Genomic DNA, 27205 nt, shown 5'->3' on the forward strand with positions numbered 1-27205 from the left:
CATGCCTATATCCCAAAAATGAGTTCTCAGTCATCCCACCTCAAACCACATTGTCTCCAAGATGTTCCCGAGTGTTTGGTTCTACCCACTTGGTGTTATCTTCTTAGGAATTTCAGTTATAGGAAGAGAACTCCTGGCAGTTACTGCCTTTTATTTTCAACCATCTGTTTCTTTCTATATCCCCCTAACCTCCCTTTCTTCCTAGTATTCTCCCATTTTAATCATTGGCTTTCATGAGATAATGATGCCTATGTGGCCCCTACACCCCTACCGCCTATATCCTGAGGTCTGTTACAGAGGAACAATTAGAATGTTGGAACATTTAAGCTAGGCAACAGAGGAGGGTTTGAGCTATATTATTTTGGTAGAGCCACGGTGAGGAGTATCCGAACCTTGCAGTGCAATATCAAGCTCTGTGTGCACTGTCTCTGTTCCCCATATTCTACCCTTTTGAGGCTCCTTGGAGAGGGTTGGCTCTAGAGTATTCACTGTGCTTTATACACTACGCTATAAGATTACTTAATTTAAATGACAGCCACTTACTGCTACCACTCTCCTCAAAATCCTACAGGATTGAAGTCCACTGCCCTACACCTTTCTTCTCTTGTTGACAGCTTTCTTGCCATTCTATAGGTTCTTCCACTTTCCCAACTGCCTAAACTCATTGCTTTCTCATCTCCTGTAAGCATCATCGGAAACCCTGCTGATGTAGTGGTTAAGTGCTATCACTGCTAACCAAAAGGTCAGCAGTTTGAATCCACCAGGTGCTCCTTAGAAACTCTATGGGGCAGTTCTCCTCTGTCCTATAGGGTCGCTATGAGTTGAAATTGACTCAGTGGCATTGGGTTTATGGGTAAGCATCATTTAAGCATTGACTAGGTACTGCAAGTTATGAGTCCAAATCGACTTGATGGCAACAGGTTTTGTTTTGGGTTTTTTTCAAGTTATTTCATCTATTGTCCTAAAATAACATCTGGTACTTCAGATCACAGCTGTGATGCAAGATGAAAATATGGAACTCATTTTGTTGCGGATGTGAATATGAATAAAAATGCTTTTAAGCATGGATCGAAAACAATCTATTCATAGAAAGGTAATGCCTTTATTATAATAAGAACTCTGCATCATAACTTAGAAGTCATTCAAAAGCTATCTAAGAATAGGACTTTATAAACTAATTAAGTTGTGACATCTGGACCTCATAGATTAATCACCAAGACTAGAGAAAAATGTTGAAAGAGAGTGAAATTTTTGGTCAGAAGATTAAGGCTCAAATCCTGTCTCTGCTGCTTACTACCCATATGACCCTGAGTAAATTTCTTAACTTTTGAAATGTAAGCACATAACACCTTTTATAGTAGATTAGTTGTGTTCCTTTTTTTATGCCTCCCTATGTCCCTTCCCTTTGACTTTTCAGCTCCTCCCATTATGAATCTAGACTATTTCCTCAGTCCTTGAGTCTGAGTTGGCCTTATGACTTGCTTTGGCCAATGGAATGCAGCAGAAGGAGGAATGTACCAGTGCTGAAACTGAGCCTTGAGAGGACTTGCACACCTCCATTCACTCTCTTGGTGTCCTGCAATGCCCATGTTAACAAGCTCAGGCTAGTCTGTTGGAGGATGAGAGACACATGGTCCAGTCACACCTGTCGGTCCAGCTGATCTGACCATTAAACTTCAGACCTGTGAGCGAGGCCATCCTTGACTAGGCAGCCTCAAGAAACCTGCCAACTTACTGCAGACTCATGAGCAAGCCACTTTAAGATGAGCTGAGCCTAGTCCAGACCAGAAGAACTACCAGCCAAGCCACAGGCTTGCAAGTTAAATAAATGCTACTAAGTTTTGAGGCGGTTAGTTACACAGCAGTAGCTAACTGATACATGTACCACATAGCGTTGTTGAGAAGATTTAAAAATGTACATAATGAATTTATTGCAGTGCCTAGGCACATAGTAGATGCTCAATGAATTGTATTTATTGTTTTTATCATAACACCAAAATCATCTGTATTTTTATCTTTATGAAGTAATCCTTCATAAAGAAGCTTTTTCTAATATTTCTGTTTAAAAGTTGTATTAGCCAGGATACAAATGATAGAAATACAAATTAACTTAAGCAGAACAAAAAAGGAGTGGTTTATCAGAGCTGACTTCAGTTAGAACTAGACCTAGATGTCAAATATCAGCATTTCTTTCTTCTCATCTTTCCTCTCTGTCTCTCTTTGTTTTGGCTTCATTCAATTACAGACAGGCCTTCTCCAGAGGATGATAAAGTTAACCACGCTCAGCGATCCTTCCAGTTCCAGGAACACAGCAGCAAAAGCAGTTTTCCCTACTCGCTCCAATAGAAAGTACCAGACAAGGGCTCCAATTGGCCCAGTTTGGTCATGTGTCATATCTTAACTTGCCCCAGTGCCAGGTGGATAGGGTTCTCTGACCACCGCAGGTCAAGTGCTGACTCATGTGTAAAGACAGGACACAGAGTCTGTACTAAAGGAAGTGGGAAAGGAACAAAAATGGGCTGGGTTGCCAAAAATACTACTACAAAAAGCCTGGAGTTACACATTGTGCTATTGCAACCCTCCAATTCATTAAACGTACAAAACAAACAAACCCATAGCCATCGAGTCGATTCTGACTCATAGGGACCCTACAGGACAGAACAGAACTGCCCCATAGGGTATCCAAGGAGCTGCTGGTGGATTCGAACTCCCGACCTTTCGGTTAGCATCTAAGCTTTTAACCACTGGGCCACCAGGACTCCATTAATCACCCCTAATTACCACTGGACTGGATCACTGGAGTCTATACTCCAGTAAGGCAGAAAATAAACTACATCAGAAACAGAATTCAAGGCTCTATACTTACTTTTCTCTCTGTAATTACTCCTTATAATCCTCTTAACCACTAAGGTATGGAGCAGCCCTGGGACCATAAAGGAAATCAAACCAATGTGTCTATGCTTTTAAGGAAAGGCATTTGTTACACTTAACTTCTCATTCTTTTACCAACATACAAATATTCTCATTGCATTCTAGCGGGGGTTCTGGTGTTCTGAAGATGGATTTTAGAAGCTTAAGTTCCCATGGCTGAATTTACAGCTAAGCTTTAAAGACAATCTCTCTTGTGAGCTGAATCAAAGAAATGCAGAGATAGAAGAAAACTTAGAGATCATTTAAATCTAAATTGGATGAAACGAGCAAAGACATCTCAGGTTATAGGCTTTGGGGTAGTGCGCTGCTATTGTTGCTACTGCTGTTCTCGATCGACGTGTGATACAGACACACGTATACACATACAACCCATGTATGGTGCTATGCTTTTAAAATCCTTCAGTCAGTATTGTTACAAAGGTTGAATGTTTTATGAAATTCAAAACTAATCAATGCACGGTCTAGTAAAATTTATAACAAACCTTTGCTATTTCTCAAGAGATCAGTCCAAAAATTAGGAATTCCAGTAAAGAGCTGAGTAAATTAAGATGTATGTTGCCCACACATTCTGTCTGCTCTATGATGTTCTAATCAGTGTCTCTTTTTCATTTCAACTAAACTGCACACTTTACTGTATAATTTAAAATAGATAAACTACTTAAAGAAATTATTTAGTTGTACAAAACCTTTCCGGGCATGTCAGAGATTCTGACAGGAATTTACATATAATTATGTTACCTTAGACAGCAACTGTGTTATATTCAAGGACAAACTATGTATATTTTTTGTTGCAGATGTGTGAGATAATGCAGAGCTATGTCATGGATTTCAAGAGGTCTAGGGAATTCTTTAGTATTTTATCATACTTAATTGACCATTCCTTTCACTTTCTTGAATTTCATTTGCCTATGAGTTTTCATCTATAAAATGTAAAAAAAAAAATCAGAGAATTAACATGGGCATGACTCAAAGTATAGGTGCTCAAAGTGCCATATCTCACTAAAGCTTCTCTATTCAAAGTTTAGCAGAGAGGAACAACTACTGGAGCAGAGAAGGTAACCTTAACACTGTACTTATACACAGAAACACAATCAGTATGCCCATAATAGAAGGGAACAAATGGGAAGTTCACTTAATTAAATCTTTACTGGAAAAAATCCTGGGTGTAAATAAAATATTTGTAGATGAGAAATTATCTATACATGCTAAATCTTGATTGTCAAGTGAAATGGAGACATCAAGAGAACCACAAAGCTAGAAGGAAGCAGGAGTCTTCTACAGGTGAAAAAACTTAGGACCCAAAGCAGTAGGATGACTCCATGACAAAGCTGTATCTAAAATTTGTCCATGGTTTCTGATATTTCCACTCGTAATGGTTGCCATTTATTAAGCTGGTCTGCACAATGTGCAAGCAGAAAGCAGTTTTATCCTTTCTTCCACTGTCCCTTCAAACCTGCTTTCTGGACTCCTTTCCAGCTCTGGAAAACCTACGACAATCCTATAGCTCTCTCTGCCCCTTTAAGTTGAAAGAATAGTCTTACTTCAGTACTTAAAAAGTTCCTTTTATTTATCATCAAAATTGCAAAATCTTATCAAACTTAATTTGGCTCCCCTTAGAACCTTCTCCCTGGATCACACAGAGCAAGCCTAATCTCCCTCTCACATGATAAACCTACATGTGAGCCTGCCTATGCCCCGGCTGAGGTATGGCACCTAGAATTGAAGAAACGGTTATTCATCCAGTAAGAGAAGGGGGGTCATCTTCTCTCTCCTTCATGGCGCCATACTTTTTCACAGTCAGTCATGGTACAGGGCTGATTCATACTATACCATGCCAACTAGATTCCCTAGGTCTTTTCCATCTTTTAAGATGTGACTCACTTTGTATATGTGCTATCAATTTTAGGACCCAACTGGTAGACGTTCCATATATTCTCTCTAAAATTCATTTTATTATACTTACCAAGTTCAATCAGCCTAAGACTTCAGGATCCAGATTTGGTCATTCAATTTAATTTCTTTTAACTTCACATCATCTTAAATTTGATAAAAGTGTTGTTGTTGTTAGGTGCTGTCCAGTCAGTTCCGACTCATAGCGACCCTATGCACAACAGAACGAAACACTGCCCAGTCCTGTGTCATCCTTACAATTGTTGTTATGCTTGAGCTCATTGTTACAGCCACTGTGTCAATCCACCTCGTCGAGGGTCTTCCTCTTTTCCACTGACCCTGTACTCTGCCAAGCATGATGTCCTTCTCCAGGGACTCATCCCTCCTGACAACACGTCCGAAGTATGTAAAACGCAGTCTCACCATCCTTGCTTCTAAGGAGCATTCTGGTTGTACTTCTAAGACAGATTTGTTCGTTCTTTTGGCAGTCCATGGCATATTCAATATTCTTCGCCAACACCACAATTCAAAGGCGTCAACTCTTCTTCAGTTTTCCTTATTCATTGTCCAGCTTCCACATGCACATGATGCCATTGAAAATACCATGGCTTGGGTCAGGCGCACCTTAGTCTTCAAGATGACACCTTTGCTCTTCAACACTTTGAAGAGGTCCTTTGCAGCAGATTTACCCAATGCAATGCATCTTTTGATTTCTTGACTGCTGCTCCCGTGGCTGTTGATTGTCGATCCAAGTAAAATGAAATTCTTGACAACTTCAAACTTTTCTGCGTTTATCATGATGTTGCTCATTGGTCTCGTTGTGAGGATTTTTGTTTTCTTTATGTTGAGGTGCAATCCATCCTGAAAGCTGTGGTCTTCGATCTTCATTAGTAAGTGCTTCAAGTCCTCTTCATTTTCAGCAAGCACGGTTGTGTCATCTGCATAACACAGGTTGTTAATGAGTCTTCCTCCAATCCTCATGCCCTGTTCTTCTTCATATAGTCCAGCTTCCCATATTATTTGTTCAGCATACAGATTAAAGAGGTATGGTGAAAGAATACAACCCTGACGCACATCTTTCCTGACTTTAAACCAATCAGTATCCCCTTGTTCTGTCAGAAAAACTGCCTCTTGATCTATGTAAAGGTTCCTCACGAGCACAATTAAGTGTTCTGGAATTCCCATTCTTCGCAGTGTTATCCATAGTTTGTTATGATCCACACAGTCGAATGCCTTTGCATAATCAATAAAACACACATAAACATCCTTCTGGTATTCTCTGCTTTCAGCCAGGATCCTTCTGACATCAGCAATGATATCCCTGGTTCCACATCCTCTTCTGAATCCAGCCTGAATTTCTGGCAGTTCCCTATCGATATACTGCTACAGCCGTTTTTGAATGATATTCAGCAGAATTTTGCTTGCATATGATATTAATGATATTGTTCTATAATTTCCACATTCGGTTGGATCACCTTTCTTGGGAATAGGCATAAATATGGATCTCTTCCAATCAGTTGGCCAGGAAGCTGTCTTCCATATTTCTTGGCATAGACCAGTGAGCACCTCCAGCACTGAATCCGTTTGTTGAAACATCTCAATTGATATTCCATCAATTCCTGGAGCCTTGTTTTTCGCCAATGCCTTCAGGGCAGCTTGGACTTCTTCCTTCAGTACTATCGGTTACTGATCATATGCCACCTCTTGAAATGGTTGAATATCGACTAATTCTTTTTGGTATAATGACTCTGTGTATTCCTTCCATTTTCTTTTGATGCTTCCTCCGTCGTTTAATATTTTCCCCATGGAATCCTTCACTATTGCAACTCGAGGCTTGAATTTTTTTCTTCAGTTCTTTCAGCTTGAGAAACGCCGAGCGTGTTCTTCCGTTTTGGTTTTCCATCTCCAGCTCTTTGCACATGTCATTGTAGTACTTTACTTTGTTTTCTCGAGAGGCCCTTTGAAATCTTCTGTTCAGTTCTTTTACTTCATCAATTCTTCCTTTCGCTTTAGCTGCTCGACACTCAAGAGCAAGTTTCAGAGTCTCCTCTGACATCCACCTTGATCTTTTCTTTCTTTCCTGTCTTTTCAGTGACCTCTTGCTTTTCTCGTGGATGATGTCCTTGATGTCAAACCACAAGTTGTCTGGTCCTTGGTCACTTGTGTTCAATGCGTCAAATCTATTCTTGAGACGGTCTCTAAATTCAGGTGGGATATACTCAAGGTCATATTTTGGCTCTCATGGACTTGCTCTGATTTTCTTCAGTTTCAGCTTGAGCTTGCATATGAGCACTTGATGATCTGTTCCACAGTCAAACTCTGGCCTTGTTCTGACTGATGATATTGAGCTTTTCCATCGTCTCTTTCCACAGATGTAGTCAATTTTATTTCTGTGTGTTCCATCTGGTGAGGTCCATGTGTATAGTCACCGTTTATGTTGGTGAAAGAAGGTACTTGCAATGAAGAAGTCGTTGGTCTTGCAAAATTCTATCATTCAATCTCCGGCACTGTTTCTATCACCAAGGCCATATTTTCCAACTACTGATCCTTCTTCTTTGTTTCCAACTTTCGCATTCCAGTCGCCAGTAATTATCAATACATCTTGATTGCATGTTAAATCAATTTCAGACTGTAGCAGCTGCTAAAAGTCTTCTATTTCTTCATCTTTGGCCCTAGTGGTTGGTGCGTAAATTTGAATAATAGTCATATTAACTGGTCTTCCTTGTAGGTGTATGGATATTATCCTATCACTGACAGCGTTGTACTTCAGGATAGATCTTGAAATGTTCTTTTTGACAATGAATGCAACACCATTCCTCTTCGAGTTGATAAAAGTAGCTTCATCCAAATCACCAATAAAAAAGATGAAGGAAATTAGACCAAGGACAACCCTATAAACACCCCTCCATTTGATGTTGCTTTAGTAAACTGTACCTTCTTGGTAGCTATTAAACCAATTACCAATATACACAATCATACTTACATTGAGGGCTTTGTCTCACTTCATGCAGAAGTGTATCATGAGAGAGCTTGCCAAGCGCCTTGTTCAAATTCGGGTGTCCATGTTCTCCATCCTTCTCAGCTCTGGAGGTCTAGACACCCTAATAAGGAAGAAAGTTGCTGTGATAGTGTCAAATCCATTTTGGCTTCTTATGAATAAGTGATGTTGCCTCCGGGGACTCTCCAACCATTTATTTGATAGTATATTACAGAATTGAGACCACTTTTATCATTACAGACCAGACTATATTGAAATCACTTCTCTTTCTCTTAAAATTTGAAGGGTCAGAATCCTCTAACTTCTCCTCCCATTGTCAGCCCCTCTTGTACTTTCCATAATTTCTCACAGGTCCCGGACAGAGGTAATGTCTTCTCAATTTCAAGTTGCCTCAAGTACTCAGGGATATAATTTATTCAGTCAAGACACTTCAAGTCTCTAATGGAAGAGCTGAGAGCTCTCTTTCAGTGGCTAAAAACCAATCCTGATATTAATACAACTAAAGTCACTCTTCAGAAACCCAGGTTGTGTGTTTTATTCTGCTTGAGCTATTCTGTGCCCTAAAGGGGTGCCTGTCTCAGAACGTCCTCCAACACTGTCTGCTCCCCTGAAGAAAGACTCTAGCGCTATCAAAAAGCAAAGTTACTGACATGGAAACAGATTTTTCTAAAAACACCCTTGGATATGTGTGGACATAAAACACATGCCACATATACTTTTTCATAAAAATAAAAATACATATTTTTATCCAGCAGCTATTTATTTCTAGATATGACTTAAGCACTACAATCAAGTCATATATGACCCAAAAGAAATAATGATAATAAGACAGGTTGAGCCATCTAACCCATAAAAGAAATATCTATTAATAATTCAGCCCCAATTGCGATGTATCTTTCCTGGCAGGCTGGCTCCTGACTAAAAACACCACCTTTATTGTCCTGGTTAGCTCAGGACAACAGTTCTGTGGTAGAGGGAGTTTCTCCACTCAAGACTTCCATTCTTGTCTGGACTTTCCAGATATTTTTTCTGGTTACTCAAAGTTACATATTAACAAGTCTTTTCTCTGTAACTATGCCAGATTTAAAAAAAAAAAAAAAAGAATCAAAGCTTCACCTCTGAAAAACTAGTACGCAAACCAGGTTTAAAAAACATCTAGGGAGCTGGGTGATTCTACTCAAATAAGGACTTTCATCTGTTAATTTCATTACAGTTTGATAGCGTGTATCTGTTTTTATAGTGTGTGGGTTTTTATGCTTGGCTTATACTGCCACCTGGTGGTTCTTTTCTTGTACTAACATCAGACCCTTTAAGGAATTTCTTGGATTAGCATTCATTTAGCAATCTCTCTGCAGTATCATTGTCAATGACAAGTCAATACTTCCTGTAGATCTCTACAATGGTGGGGTACAAGAGATTTTATATAAGTCTTTGTTAATCAAGTTAAGACTAACCACATTTTACTGAAACTCATCGATACCTGAACATGTTTAGCCTAATATTAGTAAATTATGAAGGACAAATCATGTTAAAAAAAAAAATTGGGGGACCAATCATACCCCAAAGTTAAAGAAAAAGACAAGGCTGTGTAAACATAGACCTGCCTGGCTTTTAATAAAAATCAATACACAAAATTCAGAAAAAACAAATTGAAAAATTAGAGGTTAAATAGTGTTATTATGAATCAGTTGTGTTACAAATATATTTTTGTATGTATTCCATGTATTTTTAGTATGGATTAGGATTCATGTTCCTTTCAAAAAGTCCTCACTAAATAAAATACATTTATAAAAAACATAATAGTTAATTAACTTTTTAAAATTTAACTGTAGTTTATCGTCAGTGCTGGATTTGGGCTATCCAGAATCCATTTCCCACTCCTAACAACATTCCCTTTGGGACAATTACTATCCCCAGGCTATGTGACATGTTGGTGAGTCTGTAAGCAAGATGACCCACCTTCCCACCAGATGCTATCCCCTATCATCCAGGTTCACAGACAGGAATATAAGAAGGGAAGAAAGCAGCTGGCATTCTTTTTTTCCAAAAGGAGCAGGGCCTGGCAGTCAAAAGCTTCTTGCTGTGCTACTTCCTCTCTTGGCGCCAAACCTGATCTAGGCCACCTGTCCATCCAGGAAGTACTCTGATATCATTCCAGTAAATTTCCTTTGTCCTTAATTTGGCCAGAGTTTGCTTCTGTTGCTTGCCACCAGGAAAAAACAGCTAATTGACTCACAGGTTAATGGATATAGTGTTTAGCAGTCCTTTCATTTCCTTCTTTCCAAAGTACTTAAGAAACCAGGAGCTCTGAGGTTCTGCATAAAGAAATGTCAAAAACCTAAATGCTTAGAGAAACACCAAAAATTAGCATAACAGAATATATTTGTTGTGAGTAGACAGGAACACCTTGGCAAGGTGCTCAGAACAAGGTTTAGTCAAGGTGGGTTATATAGGTCATTGTTATGTTAATTTTTCCAAAGATAATGTCAAAGCACAGCACACATTACAAAAACTGTCACCAAGGACATGCCATACATCCTAAAACAGCCTCTAGTCGGACCCTGAAGTTCATGCTTCTAGAAGCTGGCTACACATAGATAATTAAAAAAAAAAAAAAAAAAAAACCTAATGCCTAAGGCAAAATGCTCTAAGCTGTTTACTAAGCTATTGTTTGACCTGAGGGTGACTTCAGGGAACCAGTTCCTTCAATGTTCAAAAGGATACCTAAGGGTGAATAGCCTGAGTGGGTCACCCCAATTCCATGAACCCAGAAATCTGAATTCCAGGAAAATCAAAATGATTTTGTCAGAAGTCACATCAGATCCAGTGAATAATGTCTGTCAGTTCTAAGGATACATGAATCCCTTCTACATTAGGACAAAACCTATTAATGCAGGAGAGAAAAAGACCTTACCTCTTTGGTGAAGTCTCCTTATGTCTTTGGCTCTACTGGGTTCTCAGTATTTGTAACGGATTGAATTGTGTGTCCGTCCCCCACCTCCCCGCCAACCCCTTTTGGGAATAAGATTTTCTTTGTTATGTTAATGAGGCCATATCAGTGTAGGCTGTGTTTTAAACCAACCCCTTTTGCAATATAAAAAGAGATTAGGCACAAAAGCAAGGAAGCACAGATGCAGGAAGACAGATGTCAAACCATATGAAGATCACCTAGGAACTAAAGAACAACAGAAGGTGAAAAGAGACAAGGACCTTCCCCCAGACCTGACAGAGAGAAAGAGGGCCTTCCCCTAGACCCAGTGCCCTTAATTAGTACTTCTAGCCTCCTAAACAGTGAGAAAATAAATTTGTTTGTTCAATTCATTCACTTGTGGTAGTTCTATTATAGCAACACCTAAAAAACTAAGACAGTGTTTACACATATTATAGCGAATATTTTATTATTCCGATTATATTCGTTAAAAGAATTTGTCCAAATGATACTTGGAATTTCTCTTTAGTAATTCCTTTTATTTTAGATACCTACATGTTTTAAATTTAACCAAATCAAGACTATCAATTTTCTCTTATCTATTTGTTTACTTTTAAAATGAATCTCATTTTTTTTAAATAATACTTTCTCATGATTCAAAAGCTAAGAAAAGTCTCCCCACTACCCCATCATTCACTGTAACCAGTTTTTTTGCTACCTTTCAGAAACAGCCATTGATTTTTAAGTTTAGTAAGTCTTCTCTACAATCAAGCATATTTTTACTTAGTCTTTCTTTCATTTTATTTTTTCCACTTAATTATTATACTACATAAACCTTATTTTGCTTTATAGTATCAAGTACAACTTTTTCTTTTTCCAAACCGGCAAATTACTCTTCCCAGTGATATGTGTTGGATAAGCCCTCCCTCCACTGCTAACTTGGATGTTTGCTTTAAGATACATTAAGGTCTAACATATGAAAAGAACTCTTTATAAGTTATAGCTTCCATTCCATTAATAAGTCAATGTCTGGGTCATTACCATGCTGATTTAATTATACTGTAAAGTTTAGAGCATGATTTAATACTTAATAATAGAATATGTTTAATATTTAATACTAATGAAGTTGGTACTTCTTCGTAACTCCTTCTTTTCATCAGTTTATTTTTTCAAATGAATTTGAGAATAATTTTGTCAGGATTCCAAAGAATTTGACAAAATGACTTTAAGAAAGAGACTTTGTGACAATTGCTCTAAACTATATTATGAGAAGAATTGTTACTTTTACTCACTCATAATCCTTATTCATAGAAACAGCAGGATTAGTGGTAAACCCTTCCAATGTTCTTGAGCTAAAGTTTTGGGTGCTTTTTCTAAGAACAAGTTGATGAAGAAATTAAAGAGGTGTATGGTGCCTACGAAAACCCTGGTGGCCTAGTGCTTAAGTGCTACATCTGCTAACCAAAAGGTGGGCGGTTCCAATCTACCAGGTGCTCCTTGGAAACTCTATAGTGCAGTTCTACTCTGTCCCATAGGATTGCTATGAGTCGGAATCACTGGACGGCAGTGGATGGTTTTGTTTTTGTTTTTTTTTTTTTGTTATTGTGCCTATAATATGGCAGGAGAGATATGCAGAGAAATCCTCCTATTTGGAAAAATTAAAAATGCTGGATAAAGTATTTTTAAAACATCATTTTAAATGCATTGCTGAGTTGGTTGAAAAGTAAAGGAAGTCCTCAGAGGTTACAAATAAAAGATAGGACAAATTCAAAGCAAGTTCTCTAGCTGCCATTTGCCTGGGACACCTGCCTATCCCTGGTGGCTCAAAGCTTAGGCTTTATAGAACTACATGGGAATCAGGAGATAAGACCCATCCATGTAAAAAGCCCCTGAAAACAGCATCTTCAGTAACAGAATTAGAAAAAAGAAATTATTCTACTCTGAGAAAAGGAAGGATAATTAGCCCCGGTACTATGAAAAAAAAAAGGGGGACTATGAAAAGGGATAAACACGTATCTTGAAAATTCTAATACCAGCCCTCCCTTAAGTACAAAGGCTAAGAATTCACTCTATCTGACTGGTCTGAAAGCACTCCCAGGTTAGTGGTGCCCCAAGTACCCAGCAAAAAACAAACATAAATCCTCTCTGCAGAAAAGATCCAAACAGTTACCACAAATTAATTTCCAAAGAACATAGCTTCATAGTTTTTAAAAATATCATACAACCCATGAGATAATAAGTGACAATAAGTGACAGTCAGTTGAAACAGTTAGACCTGCCAATTTTCTACCTATGAGAGAATAAGAAATGAGTGTGTTTAATACATTTCAAGAAATATAAGACACATAATAAAGGAGATATCACAAATGATTTATATCTTTGAAAAAAGAACCAAAGATAATTCCTATAAAATAATTGACTTTAGAAATTCAGTGTTCACAGCTGAAAGAATTAATGAATTGGAAGACAGTGCTGAAGAAGACACAGAGATGCAGCAACAGAAAAAGAAAAGAAAGGAAGAAAGGTTTATTTTGAGGAATTGGCTCATGTGATTGTGGGAACTGGCAAGTTCAGAAATGTAGGTCAGGTGACAGGCTGGAAATTCTAGCAGTCTTTTCTATTTAGTCTTGAAATAGAATCCTTCTCCAGGAGACTTCGGTTTTTGCTCTTAAGACTTCAGGTGATTAGACGAGGCCACTCACATTATAGAGGGTAATCTTCTTAGTTTAAGATCAATTGATTTAAGTGCTAATGACATGCAAATACCTTCAAAGCATCATCTAGACTAGTATTTGACCAAACAACTGGGCACCATAGCCTAGACAAACTGACAGATAAAATTAACCATCACAAATGCCAATTCTTAGATTTGAAAATCCCAGTTCATTGTAACCAGGATAAAAAAAAAGAAATTGACACCTATTCATACTGTAATAAAAATTCAGATGATCCAAGAAAAGGAGAAAAACTGGAAAGTAGCCAGAAAGAAAAGACAGATCACTTGCAAAGGGATAACAATTAAACTGACACCTTTGGCTTCTCGACCATACAACTTAAGGCATAATACAGGGAATAATAGCTCCAAAGTGCTGAGAGAAAATAACCATCCACTTAAAAGTGTGTACTCAGCAAAACTTCTTTTCAAAAATAAGAGTGAATCAGACAAATAAAGGCTATGAGAGTTTACTATGAACACACTCTCAGGAAATGAGCTTCTAAAGCAGTGCTCCTCTAACTTTAATTTGCATATCAGTCACCTTGGGATCTTGTTAAACTATAAGTTGTAGCTCACTGGGTCTGGGAAGGGACCTGAGATTCCGCATTTCTAACGAGATCTCAGGTGATATCAAAGCTGATAGTACAAACGTGACAACTGAGGAACAAGGTTCTCTAAAACATAAACTTCAGAAAGAAGAAAACGTATTATAATTTTAGTCTTTGTTAAGGTAAATATGCAGCTTGTATTTCTGAGGTGAACACCTCAAAAAACGAGAAACTGAGTGTATAACCACCACACTATGACAGGAGAAAAAATTAAATGAAGAAAAATGTCAGTATGTCAAAAAGAAGATCAAAAAATAAAAAAGGAGGAAAGGAGCATAGGAAAAGAGAGATGAATAGGAAGCACAAAATAAAATGATAGCAATTAATACAAATTTATAGTAATTACATGAAATATAAATGAGCTATCTTGGTTTAGAGGTTTAGGATCATGGTTTCACGGGACATCCCATTTAACAGGTCTAATGTGTTCGGTGCTTCTGTTCTATCTCCTAGTTTGTTGTATAACACCTGGGGTCTTAAAAACTTGCAAGTGGCCATCCAAGGTACAACAATTGTCTCAATTGGCCTGGAGCAACAGAGGAAGAAGAAGAGTCAGAATTCGCCCAGCCCAGTCGCCCAGAGTCAGGATTAGGAGGAAAAAATGGAATGTGTGGCTAATTGCCTCCATGAACAACTGCATCCTTTGCCATGAGACCAGAAGAACTGAATGGCGCCCAACTACCATTACTGAACATTTTGATAAAAGATCTGTCTTAGTAATCTAGTGCTGATATAACAGAAATACCACAAGTAGATGGCTTTAACAAAGAGAAATTTATTCTCTCATAGTCAGCTCTGGGAGAAGGTCCTTGTCATCAATCTTCCCCTGGTCTAGAAGCTTCTCAGCATAGGGACCCCAGATCCAACGGACCTGCTGTTGTCCTGGCACTTGTTTCCTGGTGGTATGAAATCCCTGTCTCTCTGCTCACTTCTCTCTTTTATGACTCAAAAGAGATTGACTCAAGACAAAACCTAATCCTGTAGATTGAGTCCTGACTCATTAACAAAACTGCTGCTAATCCCACCTCATTAACATCATAGAGATAGGATTTACGACGCATAGGAAAATCACATCAGATGACAAAATGGTAGAAAATCACACAATACTGGGAATCATGGCCTAGCCAAGTTGACAGATAATTTGGGAGGACACAATTCAATCCATGGCAAGATTCTATAAAGGAATCCTGATCAAAAGGGAGAAAACACAGAACAGGATTTCAAATTCCCATGGAATCCAGATTTTCTGGAGCCATGGAGGCTGGATGAATCCAAAACTATCGCCCTGAGCTAATCTTTAAAATTTAAATTCTTCTTAAAACCAAACAATAGTTTCAGATTAACTAGTAAAGAATGTCTACCTTGAGCATTGTGCTCAAGGGCTTTTGCAGGATCATCATTAGTTTTTCATTTTGCTAGAATTGCTACTAATCCTAAATATTTTGGTTATCTTTGGACATGTTATGGATTAAACTGTGTCCCCAAAAAATATGTGTTGGAAATCCTACCCCTATATGGGATCAAAATGACAACAGCAACTCAAAAGACTGGATAGCAGACTTAAAGAGCAGTGAGTTTATGTTAATGGGGGAGGAACAATTTGGAAAATAATGGTGAGAAGTGTCGCGCAACTTGAAGAATGTAATCAATGGCGTTGAATTGTACATACAGAAACTGTTGAATCGATGTATGTTCTGTTGTGTACATTCTCAACAACAAAAAATAAGTTGTACAAAAATAATAAAAATGTAAATGAACTAAATGTTCCAGTTAAAAGATAAAGATTATAAGACTGAATAAAAAAAAAAACTCCAATACTAGGCTACTTACATAACATAGCTATAGTGTAAGGGAACAAAGATCGAAAGCAACAGGATGAAAAAAGTGAAACCACACTGTGATGGTAAAGTTTGTCTGCCAACCTGGCTGGGCCATGATTTGCAGTGGTTTGGCAATTATGATGTAATTTTTGAGTTGTGTAATGATATAATTAGGTAATTATGTAATCAACTCCGTGATGAGATCTGCTGTGAGTAGCCAACCAGTTGAAGAGGAGTTTCCTTGGGGGGTGTCCCTGCCTGTAGTATTTAAATGGATGTTCCAGCAAGGCTCTCACTCTGGAACCTGCATCTGTCTCATCACCACCTGACCTCTGGTTTTTGGGACTTGAGTTAGCAGCTTACCTGCCCATATTGGGATTCCTCAGCCTCCACAGCTACATGAATCAGGAGAAGCCTCCAGCCTCCAGCCTGACCCATTACTTGAGACTTGCCAGCCTCAACAATTATGTGAGCCGTTTCCTTGATATAAATCTCTCTCTCTCCCTTTCTCCCACTCTCTCTGTCTCTCCCTCTGTTTCTCTCTATAAATATATAAATAAATATAAACATATTCACTTGAAAGAAGTACAACCAGAATGCTCCTTAGAAGCAAGGATGACGAGACTACGTCTCACATATTTTGGACATGTTATCAGGAGGGATCAGTCCCTGGAGAAGGACATCATGCTTGGTAAAGTAGAGGGTCGGCACAAAAGGGGAAGACTCTCAATGAGATGGAGTGACACAGTGGCTGCAACAACGGGCTTAAGCATAACAACAATTGTGAGGATGGCACAAGACCAGGCAGTGTTTCATTCTGTTGTACATAGATAGGGTCACTGAGTTGGAACCAACTTGACAGCACCTAAGAACAACAACATATATACTTCACTGGTTTTGATTCTAGGAAACTTTGGGGGGAAAAAATTAGCATAAAAACATTATTAGATACAGAGAGACATTATATATTAACAGAAAATGCAATTAATTAGGAAGAGATCAACTGCATAAATACAGACGTGGCTAGTAACATGATTTCAACATATAAAAGTAAAAAATGACAGATACACAAGGATAAATAAACAAATCCATTATCATATGGAAGACCTTAACACATATCTCACAGTAACTAATAGATTAAGGAGATTACAAATCAGTAAGGATGTAGAAGATTTCATTAACATGGTTAACAAGTTAGATCAAAAGGTCATATTATAGAACATGTTGTTAGGTGCCACTGAGTCAATTCCAACTCATAGCGACGCTATGTACAACAGAATGAAACACTGCCTGGTCATGCACCATCCTCACAATCATTGGTATGTATGAGCCTACTGTTGCAGCCATTATGTCAATCCATCTCATTGAGGGTCTTCCTTTTTTGTGCTGACCCTCTACTTTACCAAGGATGATATCCTTCTTCAGGGACTGGGCCCTCCTGACAACATGTCCAAAGTACATGAGACAAAGTGTCACCATCTTCACTTCTAAGGAGCATTCTGACTGTACTTCTTCCAAGAGAGATTTGTTCGTTCTTCTGGCAGTACATTCAGCATTCTTCGCCAACACCATAATTTAAATGCATCAATTCTTCTTCGGTTTTCCTCATTCATTGTCCAACTTTCACACGTATATGAGGCAATTGAAAACACCATGGCTTGGGACAGGTGCACCTTAGTCCTCAAAGTGATATCTTTGCTTTTTAACACTTTAAGGAGGTCCTTTGCAGCAGATCTGTCCAATGCAATACAGCATTTGGTTTCTTGACTGCTTCTTCCATGGGTGTGGACTGTGGATCCAAGAAAAAGGAAATCCTTTTCAACTGCAATATTTTCTGTTTATCATGATGTTGTGCATTGATCCAGTTATGAGGATTTTTGTTTTCTTTATGTTGAGGTGTAATCCATACTGAAGGCTGTAGTCTTTGATTGTCATCAATAAGTGCTTCAAGTCCTCTTCACTTTCAGCAAGCAAGGTTGTGTCATTTGCATAATGAGGGTTGTTAATGAGTCTTCCTCCAATTCTGATGCCTCATTCTTCCTCATATAATCCAGCTTCTCAGGTTATTTGCTCAGCATACAGATTGAATAAATATGGTGAAAGGAGGATACAATCCCAATGCACATCTTTCCTGATTTTAAACCACATACCATCCCTTTGTTCTGTTCAAGTGACTGCCTCTTGTTCTACGCACAGGTTCCTCGTGAGCACAACTAAGTGTTCTGGAATTCCCATTCTTCACAATGTTATCCATAATTTGTTTTGATCTACACAGACAAATGTCTTTGCGCAGTCATTAAAACACAAACATCTTTCTGGTATTATCTGATTTCAGTCAAGATCCATTTGACATCAGCAATGATATCCCTCATTCCAAGTCCTCTTCTGAATCCAGCTTGAACTTATGGCCGTTCCCTGTTGACGTACTGCTGGAACCATTTTTAAATGATCTCCAGCAAAATTTTACTTGCCTGTGATATTAATGATATTGTTTGATAATTTCCACATTCTGTTGGCTCACCCTTCTTTGGAATGGTCAAAAATATGGATCTCTTGTCGGCTGACCAGGTAGCTGTCTTCCAAATTTCTTGGCATAGACGAGTGAACACTTCCAGCATTGCATCCATTTGTTGTAACACCTCAATTAGTACTCTATCAATTGCTGGAGCCTTGTTTCTGTCCAGTGCCTTCAGTGCAAGTTGGACTTCTTCCTTCAATACTATCAGTTCTTGATCATATGCTACCTCCTGAAATGGTTGAATGTCACTCTATTCTTTTTGGTATAGTGACTGGGTATTCTTTCCATCTTGTTTTGATGCTTCCTGCATCATTCAGTATTTTGCCCATAGAATCCTTCACTATGCAACTCAAGGCTTGAATTTTTTCTTCAGTTCAGCTTGAGAAATGCCAAGTATGCTCTTGCTTTTTGGTTTTCTAACTCCAGCTCTTTGCACATTTCATTACAATACTTTGTCTTCTTGAGCCACCCTTTAAAATCTTCTGTTCGGCGCTTTTACTTCATCATTTCTTCCTTTTGCTTTAGCTACTCTACGTTCAAGAGCAAGTTTCAGAGCCTCTTCTGACAACCATTTTGATCTTTTCTTTCTTTCCTCTCTTCTTAATGGCTTTTTGCTTTCTTCATATATGATGTCCTTGGTGTCATCCCACAACTCACCTCCAGTCATTAGTGTTCAATGCATCAAATCTACTCTTGAGATGGTCTGTAAATTCAGGTGGGGTATTCTCAAGGTTGTACTTTGGCTTTCTTGGACTTGTTTTAATTTTCTTCAGCTTCAGCTTGTACTTGCATATGAGCAACTGATGGTCTGCTCAGCAGTCGGGCCCTAGCCTTGTTCTGACAGGTGACATTGAGCTTTCCCATCATCATGTTTTGAGTGCCTTCCAACCTGAGGGGCTCATCTTCTGGCACTATATCAGACAATGTTCCACTGCTATTCATAAGCTTTTCACTGGCCAATTTTTTTAGATCTACCTTAGTCCACCTTAGGCTGGAGGCTCTTGCTGAAGCCTGTCCACCATGGATGACCCTGCTGGTATTTGAAATAACCACCAGCAGAGCTTCTAGCTTCACAGCAACATGTAAAACACCGCAGCACGACAAACTGACAAATGAGTGGCAGATTATAGGACAAAAAAAAACTATCTGCCATCGAGTCAATTCCAACTCATAGCAACCTTATAGGACAGAGCAGAACTGCCTCATAGGGTTCCAAGGCTGTAAATCTTGAAAGAAGCAGACTGCCACTTTCTCCCACTGAGCAGCTGGTGGGTTTGAACCACCAACCTTGGGTTAACAGCCAAGCACTTTAACCACTGTGCAATCAGGGCTCCTGATTATAGAACGTAACAGCCAAATAGTAGACAATATGCATTCTTGTTAAGTACACATGAAACATTTATAAAAACTGACCACATACTGGGACATAAAGAAAACAAATTTCAAACAATCAGAATTCCATAGTTATTTAAAAACAAATAACGAAAAGATAACTTACATTGAAAAATGATAAAGGGCTTCCTTGTCTTGTTCCCGTTCTCAGGAACAACAAACTACAAAATTGGAACAACATAACATGTTACGGTAGGGATTATACCTCAACATAAACAAAGCAAAAATTTTCACAACTGGACCAATAAGCAACACTATGATAAACAGAGAAAACATTGAAGTTGTCAAGGATTTCATTTTACTTGGACCCACAATCAACACCCATGGAAGCAGCAGTCAAGATATGAAACAATGCATTACATTAGGCAAATCTGGGCAAAAGACTTCTTTAAAGTGTTAAAAAGCAAAGATGTCACTTTAAGGACTAAGGAGCACCTGACCCAAGCCACAGTGTTTTCAATCACCTCATACGCATATGAAAGCTGGACAATGATTAAGTAAGACAGAAGAAGATTTGATGCCTTTGAATTACGGTGTTGGCAAAAAATATTGAATATACCATGGACTGTCAGAAGAACAAACAAATCTCTGTTGGAAGAAGTACAGTCCCTGGAGAAGTATACCAAGTTTTGTAATGTAGAAGGTGAGTAGAAAAGGGGAAGACCCTCAGTGACATGGATTGACACAGTGCTGCAACAATGGGCTCAAGCAGAGCGATTGTGAGGATGGTGCAGGACCAGGCAGTGTTTCATTCTGTTGTACATAGGTTCACTATGAGTCAGAATCAACTCGATGGCACCTAAAAACAACAACAAAATGTTACCCTGTGCAAGCATCAGTAATCTCCCCTCAAATTCTGTAAATTTGAAATGACAAACAACTTGATAACTTTAACAAAAACTGAATTATTTATGATTGCTAAAGATACAAAAATGCTGAATGGTGCTTTAAAAGAGTAGCATCAATAAAAGTTTAAAGTATTAAATTATTATGAATAAAATTGAGAATCCTGTAGTACACTTTAGAAGTGAAGAAGGAACATGACTGAAGGAGAAGCAGAAATTACCAAGAAAATCAGACAATATTATGAATAACTTTATGCAAACATATTTGAAATCATGGGAGTAACAAACATATTTCTATGAATTATAACTAAACAAAACTGACTCAAGAGCTACTAGAAAGTCTGAATAGCCTATGACCATTAAAGAAATTGAATTAATAGTAACAAAATCTTCTCACAAATAAAACCTTAGATCCAAATTTATAAATGGTTTGTTTTTTTACGTACATAAAAAATAACTCTGATGTTACACAAAATTTTTCAGAAAAGAGGAAAAGTTCACCATCTAATTTTATAAAGCCAATATAGGCATACACCAAAGATCACCTTGTGTTTTTAATACTTAAATTTCATACAACATATGCATCTCCCAAAACAATAATTCAACTGATTTTACATATTATTTAGAAGCCCAAAACTAAATATAACATTTTAACAAAAAGAAAATTTATGGGAAATGCTTTTAGTTACATCAAAAACACAATTGGTAAAATGTCAGAATCGCATCAGTGTATCACATTCTAAATATCAGTGAAGGGCATGTTTCCCCATCTATGCCACTGGTAATAAAAGAGGCATGAAAACACCATCCTCAGTGTAAAACATTTTCTACTACAGTGCTTTTCATATTTAGCCCCTCTTTTTTCCTAGTATTGTACAATGAAATCCAAAAAACAGTGAGAAAGTATTAAAAAAAAAAAACTGTATGGAGAAGGAAGCAAAACAACCAGAAGAACAACTACAATAAAAGAGAATATTTTACTGCATACAAAGCAACTGCTAATAGTTATATTGTTTGGTGGGATCTCTGGGTGGAACAAATGGTTAAGTGTTCATCTACTAGCTGAAAAGGTTGGCAGTTCGAACCCACCCAGAGGTGCTTTGGAAGATAGGCTTGGCACAGTCTTAAAAATCCTATAGAGCAGTTCTACTCTGCCCATATGAGGTCACCATGAGTTGAAACTGACTTGACAGCAACTAGCATATTGTTTGGTGATCAGGAAGCAAAGTTATGAACACTTTATATTCTGTGGGGTTAATGTCACCTGAAGAATTTGGTCTTTATGCTTGGTTTCCAAGAGATAACCTCTGGGACCTTGGAATTTCCCCAGTGAGTGAAGTGTCTTTGATGAGGCCTCCACACCATACCTAAGGGTTTATAAAGAAAACCTAAGAATTATGTGGGACACTATAAAGAGGAAAAATATGCATCTGATCAGAGTTCCAGAATAGGGGGAGGCAATGGAAAATGCAGAGAGAATTGTCAAAGATTTGCTGACAGAAAACTGCCCTAAAATCATGAAAAAAGAGAAGATACCCATCTAAGAAGCTCAACGACCTCCATACACAAAAGACACTAAAAGAAAATCACCAAAACACATCATAATCAAATTTGTCAAAACTAAAGACAAAGAAAGAATCCTGAGAGCAGCTGGGGAAACATGAAAAGTCACCTACAAAGGGGAATCAATAAGACTAAGCTCTGATTATGTGGCAGAAACCATGTAGGAAATGGGATAACATATACAAAACCTTGTGAGAAAAATCTACCAACCAAGAAATATATATTCACCAAAACTGTCTTTCAAATATGACAGTGAAATTAGGGCATTTCCAGGTAAATAAAAATTTAGGGAATTTGTAAAAACCAGACCAAATTTACAAAAAATATTACAGGGAGTTGTTTGGATAGAGTCTCATCAACACCAGACAACAACCTGAGATTAGGACACAGGTCAGTATGAGCCAGATACCAACTATCACAGATTGAAATGTGTACTACAAAAATGTGTGTCAACTTGGTCAGGCCATGATTCCCAGTATTGTGTGATTGTCTGCCATTCTGTCATCTGATGTGATTTTCCTATGTGTTGTGCAACCTACGTCTACGATGTTAATGAGGCAGGATTAGAGGCAGTTATGTTAATGCGGAAGGACCCAATCTACAAGATTAGGTTGTGTTTTAAGCCAATCTGTCTTGACATATAAGAGAGAAGTGAGCAGAGAGACACGGGGATCTCATACCACCAAGAAACAGAAGCCAGGAGAACAGTATGCCCTTTGGACCTGGGATTCCTGCATTAAGAAATTCTTCAACCAGGCAAGATTGATGACAAGGACCTTTCCTCAGAGTCGATAGAGAGAGAAGGCCTTCCCCTGGAGGTGGCACCCTGAATTTGGACTTTCAGCTTCCTAGACTGTGAAAGAATACAATTCTCTTTGTTAAAGCCATCCACTTGTGGTATTTCTGTTATAGCAGTACTAGATGACTAAGACAGAATTTAGTACCAGGAGTGGGGTGCTGCTCCAATAGATAAATAAACTGTGGAAGCAGTTTTGAAACTGTGAATAGGCAGAGGCTGGAAGTATTTTAAAGTACCTAATAGCACAAACCTAAATTGCTTTGAAGAAACTGTTAGTGGAATTATGGACATCAAAGACAATTCTGGTGAGGACTCAGAAGGAAGAGGGGAGAGCTGTTACACTAAAAGTGTCAGCACCAGAGAAGCAGCAGCAGAACCAGGAGGCCAGCGCGAGATAGAGCAAGAGCTGACCCATAAAGCGAGAGAACTGAGTGCCTTTGCACAGGAGGTTTCCTGGCAGAGCGTGGTGCCTTCGGGCACTTATCAGTGGAGCTAAAGAGCTTTGGAACACTTGCCCCAGCAGGGTAGACACAGGCTGTGAGGGCTGAGGGGCCAAGAGGCCAAGGAACCAGGAAGCAGAAGCTGAAGAGACAAGGAACACAAGAAGCAGCGCTGCCTCAGTCTCAAAGGGTGGGGTTGCCACTCAGAGGGAGTAGGAGAATGGACCCACCCAAAGCCAAGGGAGCAGAGTTGCTGTTCCAGTAGGCCTGGAAGGCAGAGCTGAAGCCCAGAGCCAAGGGGCCTCTACCCAGAATCCACAGAGTAGGGCCAAAACCCAGAGTCTGGAGGGCAGGGCCATTGCCTAAATGATCTCAGAGAAGAGAGGATTATTTGCAAGCCTTGAGAGTTACTGTAATATGTTGTGCTGACTTGCTGGTTCCAAGTTATCCCTTCTTTCCCTCCACTTTCTCCCATTTGTAATGGAAATGTCTAGCTTGTGCCTGTTTACCACTGTGCTTTGGAAGCAGGTAACTTGTATTCTAGATCTCACAGATGAAGAGGAATTTCTGGATATTGGACTTGGAATTGATTTAAGACTTTGTTATGATATGATGGGGTGAATATGTTTTACATGTGGGAAGGACATGAATTTTGGGGGGCCAAAAAAAAAAATTTAATGTAATGCATTGAACTATGTCCCTAAAAAATGTGTGTCAACTTGGTTAGGCCATGATTCCCAGTTTTGTGTGACTGTCCACCACTTTATCATCTTATGTGATTTTTTTCTATGTGTTGTAAATCCTACCTCTATGATGTTAACGATGCAGGATTAGAGGCAGTTATGTTAATGAGGCAGGACTCTATCTACAAGATTAGGTTGTGTCTTAAGCCAATTTCTTTTGAGATATAAAAAACAGAAGTGAGCAGAAAGACATAGGAACCTCATATCACCAAGAAACAAGAGCCAAGAGAATAGCACGTCCTTTGACCGGAGTCCCTGTGCTAAGAAGCTCTTCAACCATGGAGGATTGATGACAAGGATCTTCCCCCAGTGCCAAAAGAGAGAGAAAGCCTTCTGCTGGAGCTGACATCCTGAATTTAGACATCTAGCTTCCTAGCCTGTGAGAGAATAAATTTCTCTTTGTTAAAGCCATCCACTTGTGGTTTTTCTGTTATAGCAGTACTAGCTAACTAAGACAGTAACCGTGATAAAAGATTCTCAAAAATAAAACAAAGCTAAAAGACTGAAAACAGGGAAACAGGGATGTCTATCTGTAAATGACGAAAACATCAAAACAATTAAAGGGGGAATAAACGGTGTAGGTATAGAACTTTCAAATGGAGAAGTAGTCAAGGCAATATCAAGTAATAAAAGACTCTTTTGAACTTAGAAAGATATGGATAAATTTCAAGGTAACCACTAAGAAAGTTAACAAACCTAATCATCAAAATAAAAAAGAAGAAAAACATAGTCTCAGTATGTACAAAATCAATAACAAACAAACAAAATGAAAAGAACATTCACAAACTAAAAGAAATCACTGCAGAAAATTAAGCAGAACAAAAGAATCTTCAACACCACACACAAAAAAAATGACAGTAGTAAGCAAGTATCTATCGATGATCACACTGAATCTAAACGGCCTAAATGTACCAGTAAAAAGAAAAAGAGTAGTAGAATGGATGAAAAAAGATGACTCATCAATATGCTGCCTACAAGGGATATACTTTAGGCACAAAGACATAAATATATTAAAAATCAAAGTATGGAAAAAATACATCAAGAGAACAATAACCAAAAAAGAGCAGGAGTGGCAATATAAATCTCCAATAAAATAGACCTTAAGGCAAAATCCACTATAAAAGATTAAGGGAAGACATTATATAATGATTAAAGATTCAATCCACCAAGATGACATAAGCATAATAAATATATACTCACTCAATGAAAGGGTGTCAAGATACAAAAAACTAACTCTAACAGCATTGAAAAGAGAAATAGATCCAAAATAATAGTAGGAGACTTCAATACACCACTTTCAGTGAAAGACAGAACAATTAGACAGAAACTCAACAAAGATACAGAACACCTAATTACCACAATCAGCCAACTTTACCTCAGAGACATATACAGAGCACTCCACCCAACAGCAGCAAAGTATACATTCTTTTTCAATATAAATGGATCATTTTCCAGAATAGACCACATTTTAGGTCACAAAGCAAGTCTCAATAAAATACAAAACACTGACATAATACAAAGAATTTTCTCTGATCATAACAGTATAAAAATTGAAATCAATAACAGGAAGAGCAAGGAAAAAAATCAAATACATAGAAATTGAATAACACCTTACTTAAAAACCAATGGGTAATACAAGAAATCAAAAATGAAATTTTAAAAACCCCTAGAATCAAATGAGAATGAAAACACATCTTATCAAATTCATTGGGGCAAAGTAAAAGCAGTGCTCAGAGGAAAATCTATGGCAATAGATGCACACATCAAAAAAGAAGAAAGGGCCAAAATCAAAACATTAATACTACAACTTGAACAAACAGAAAGAGAGCAAAAAAAGAAGCCCACGGTCACTAGAAGAAAAGAAATAATAAAGATCAGAGCAGAAGTAAATGAAATACAGAACAAAAAATAGAAAGAATCAGCAAGACCAGAAGTTGGTTCTTTGAAAAGATCAACAAAATTGACAAACCATGGGCCAAACTGACAAAATAAATAAATAAACAGGAGAGGAAGCAAATAACTCAAATAAGAAATGAAACTGGTGACATTACAATGGAACCAAGTAAAATAAAAAGGATCGTAACAGAGTATTATGAAAAACTATACTCCAACAAATTTGAAAACCTACAGGAAATGGACAAATTTCCAGTAACAGGCTACCTACCTAAACTAACATAAACTGAAATAGAAAATCTGAAGAGACCCATAACAAAAGAAGAGGTTGCAGAGGTAATAAAAAAAAAAAAAACTCCCAACAACAACAAGCCCTGGTCTAGACAGCTTCACCGGTGAATCCTACCAAACATTGAGACGAGCTTACACCAATAATACTCAAACTATTTCTGAGCATTAAAAAGGGAGGAAAACTCCCAAATTCATTCTATAAAGCCAGCATAATCCTGATACCAAAGCCAGGCAAAGACTCCATAAAAAAAAAGAAAATTACAGACCAATATCCCTCATGAGGAAACCTGGTGGTGTAGTGGTTAAGTGCTGTGGCTGCTAACCAAAGGGTAGGCAGTTCGAATCCACCAAGCACTCTTTGGAAGCTCTATGGGGCAGTTCTACTCTGTCCTATAGGGTCGCTATGAGTTGGAATCAACTCAAAGGCAACGGGTTTGTTTTTTCGGTTTTGTTTTGTTTATCCTTCATGAGCATAGATGTAAAAATTCTCAACAAAATTCTAGTCAATAGAACTCAACAGCATATCAAAAGAATAATACATCATAACCAAGTAGGAAGTCAATCAATATAATCCACCACATAAATAAAACAAAAGAATCAAATGACTATCTTAGTCGATGCAGAAAAGGCATTCGATAAAGTCCAACACCCACTCCTGTCAAAAGCTCTCAGCAAAATAGGAATAGAATGGAAATTTCCTCAACATAATAAAGAGCATTTATACAAAACCAACAGCCAACGTTATTCTCAGTGAAGAGAAACTAAAAGCGTTATCCTTGAGAATGGAAACCAGACAAGGATGCCCTTTATCACCACTGTTAATCAACAT

At 38.1% G+C, this 27205-nt stretch overlaps 1 long non-coding RNA gene across 2 annotated transcripts in view; it reads right to left on the reverse strand.

Annotated features, from left to right (window-relative positions):
- The window catches only part of LOC126069147 (uncharacterized), a 307582-nt gene that overhangs the window by 274667 nt on the left and 5710 nt on the right, over positions 1-27205 (reverse strand). For both annotated transcript variants that reach the window (XR_007515851.1, XR_007515850.1), the window contains exon 2: positions 7805-7922. This is a non-coding gene — a long non-coding RNA (uncharacterized LOC126069147). The remainder of the gene's footprint in view (positions 1-7804; positions 7923-27205) is intronic.

Source organism: Elephas maximus, chromosome 2 (genome assembly GCF_024166365.1).
Source record: "Elephas maximus indicus isolate mEleMax1 chromosome 2, mEleMax1 primary haplotype, whole genome shotgun sequence".
Taxonomy (NCBI): domain Eukaryota; kingdom Metazoa; phylum Chordata; class Mammalia; order Proboscidea; family Elephantidae; genus Elephas; species Elephas maximus.